Here is a 3,382-nt window from a genome sequence, read left to right as displayed (position 1 = left end):
TTTTATATTATTTTTGGGACTAACCTATTAACCAGAGGCCCACCCAAGAATTGTTGTTTTTTGCCTATTTCAGTGTTTCGAAGAAACGGAATATCAAACGGAGTCCAAACGGAATAAACCTTTATGGAACGTGATTTTCTTCCCGAATATGACCCAGGAGACTTGGACCCTATGCCAAGGAAGCTTCGAGGTTGGCACGAGGTAGGGGGGCGCGCCCTATACCTCCAGGCGCGCCCCCACCCTCATGGGGCCACCGAAGCTCCACCGACATACTTCTTCCTCCTATATATACCCATGTACCCCCAAACGAACAGAGGGGGGGGTCCAAAAACCTAATTCGACTGCTGCAACTTTCTGTATCCACGAGATTCCATCTTGGGGCCTGTTCCGGAGCTCCGCCGGAGAGGGCCGTCATCACGGAGGGCTTCTACATCACCATAGCCTCTCCGATGAAGTGTAAGTAGTTTACCTTAGACCTTCGGGTCCATAGTTATTAGCTAGATGGCTTCTTCTCTCTTTTTGGATCTCAATACAAAGTTCTCCCCCTCTCTCGTGGAGATCTATTCGATGTAATCTTCTTCCTTTTGCGCTGTGCTTGTTGAGACCGATGAATTATCGGTTTATGATCAAGTCTATCTATGAATAATATTTGAATCTTCTCTGAATTATTTTATGTATGATTGGTTATCTTTGCAAGTCTCTTCGAATTATCCGTTTGGTTTGGCCAACTAGATTGGTAGTTCTTCCCATGGGAGAAGTGCTTACGTTTGGGTTCGATCTTGCGGTGTCCTTTCCTAGTGACAGAAGGGGCAGCAAGGCACGTATTGTATCGTTGCCATCGAGGATAACAAGATGGGGTTTATTTCATATTGCATGAATTTATCTCTCTACATCATGTCATCTTGCTTAAAGCGTTACTCTGTTTTTAACTTAATACTCTAGACGCATGCTGGATAGCGGTCGATGAGTGGAGTAATAGTAGTAGATGCAGAATCGTTTCGGTCTACTTATCACGGACATGATGCCTATATACATGATCATGCCTAGATATTCTCATAACTATGCTCACTTATGTCAATTGCTCAATAGTAATTTGTTCACCCACCGTAGAATACTTATGCTCTTGAGAGAAGCCACAAGTGAAACCTATGGCCCCAGGTCTATTCTCGTCATATTAATCTCTATCACTTTAATCTTGCTTTGCTTTTTTACTTTGCCTTTTACTTTTCACTTTGCATCTCTATACCAAAAAATACCAAAAATATTATATCTATCAGATCTCACTCTCGTAAGTGACCATGAAGGGATTGACAACCCCTAACCGCGTTGGTTGCGAGTAGCTATCTTTTTGTGTAGGTACGAGGGACTTGAGCGTGGCCTCCTACTGGATTGATACCTTGGTTCTCAAAAACTGAGGGAAATACTTACGCTACTCTGCTGCATCATCCTTTCCTCTTCGGGGAAACCCAACGCAAGCTCAAGAGGTAGTGTCGGTGTCAAAACCGGCATATCTCGGGTAGGGGGTCCCGAACTATGCGTCCTGGATATTATGCTTGAAGGCCGCTAAGGCCTCTGCGTCCGGACAGTCGACTATCTAGTTTTTCTTTGTTAGGAACCATGTCCAGAATTGCCTGGCCGATTCTTTTGGCTGCTGAATTATGTGGCTTAGGTCATCGGCATTCGGTGGTCGCACATAAGTGCCCTGGAGGTTGTCAAGGAATGCGGCTTCCAGGTCCTCCCAAGAACCGATTGAGTTTGCTGGCAAGCTGTTAAGCCAATGCCGGGCCTGTCCCTTAAGTTTGAGTGGGAGGTATTTGATGGCGTGTAGATCATCATCGTGGGCCATGTGGATATGAAGGAGATAATCCTCGATCCATACCGCAGGATCTGTTGTGCCATCGTACGATTCGATGTTTACGGGTTTGAAGCCCTCAGGGATTTTATGATCCATTACTTCATCTGTGAAGCATAGTGGGTGTGCGGCGCCTCTGTATTGGTCTATATCACGACGCAACTCGAAGGAGCTTTGTCTATTGAGTTCGGCCCGGGTGGATTCATTGCGTCCAGAGTGACGATCACCGTCACGTGCCATGGGGCGCCTGCACGATCCGTAGATCGATCTTGTTTGCCTTGCCTTGTCCTCCAGGATGTCGCGCAGGTCGGGCGCATTTTCCCGTGCCTTAGTATGCTTGACGCGGTGCCGGGGCATGGCTTGAGTGGAGGGCCAAGAGGCCTCTCTGTCGTGGCCACGAGGTGGCCGGTCGGCCATGTCATGCGCTGGAGATGTAGGTGCTTCCTCCTCTAGTCGGGGTAGCAGCCTGCGCTTTGGGTAACTCTTGGAGGGGCGTTCGAGTTCATACTCTTCGGCCGCAAGGACTTCAGTCAATCTGTCAGCTAGCAAATTCTGATCAGCTCTAAGCTGTTGCCGCTTTTTCTTGAGGTTGCTTGCCGTGGCCATGAGCCTGCGTTCAAAACGCTCTTGTTCGGCAAGATCTTCTGGCACGACGAACTCGTCGTCGTCGAGACTTGCCTCGTCTTCGGAGGGAGGCGTATAATTATCGTCCTCAACCTCTTGGTCCGCCGCCCTCTCGTGAGGGCTGGCTTCTCTGTCCTCCTGTGCCGAATTTTGCTGGAGGGGATGTTCTTCGGCGCTATCCGGAGTAGTATTATCTCCCGTGCCGGAATCACCGTTCTTGCTTTGGCGGGATTTAGAGCGGCGCCGCTGATGCCGGCGCTTGGGCTGTTTCTTAGAGGTATCGTCCACCGCTATTCCATCGCCATCTCCATCCTTTGGAGTGTCCACCATATATATGTCATATGATGAGGTGGCCTTCCAACGCCCTACATGTGCTGGTTCTTGTTCGTCTCCTGCATCGTCGTCCATGCCGTTGATGTCTTCGGAGTCGAAGTCAAGCATGTCGGTTAAGTCGTCGACACTAGCTACGAAGTGGGTGGTGGGTGGGTTTTGAATTACTTCATCGTCCGTATCCCAACCTTGCTGACCGTAGTCCGGCCAGGGCTCTCCTGATAAAGAGAGAGACTTTAGAGAATTTAGGATGTCGCTGAAGGGCGAGTGCTGAAAGATGTCCGCGGCGGTGAACTCCATTATCAGCGCACAATCGGATTCAATCGGTGGGGCGCGGGGGGCTTGGAGTTCGGAGCGGAATCCAGCTCCTCGAAGTCATGGGCCATGCAGAGTGCGGGGATGGAGTTCGGCTCGATCGCCTCTGAGATCGCAGCCCCTGAGGCAGCATCCAACCGCTGATCCTTGATTGGCGCAGTGGGCTCTGAATCAATGGTTGGAACCGATGTGTGTGCGGCCTCCGAGGCGCTGTTCGGCGGCAGAGCTATATCATGCCCATCGAGACAGTGCGGCACGCTT

Source organism: Triticum dicoccoides, chromosome 5A (assembly GCF_002162155.2).
Source record: "Triticum dicoccoides isolate Atlit2015 ecotype Zavitan chromosome 5A, WEW_v2.0, whole genome shotgun sequence".
Taxonomy (NCBI): Eukaryota; Viridiplantae; Streptophyta; class Magnoliopsida; order Poales; family Poaceae; genus Triticum; species Triticum dicoccoides.
This window is presented reverse-complemented; position numbering follows the sequence as displayed.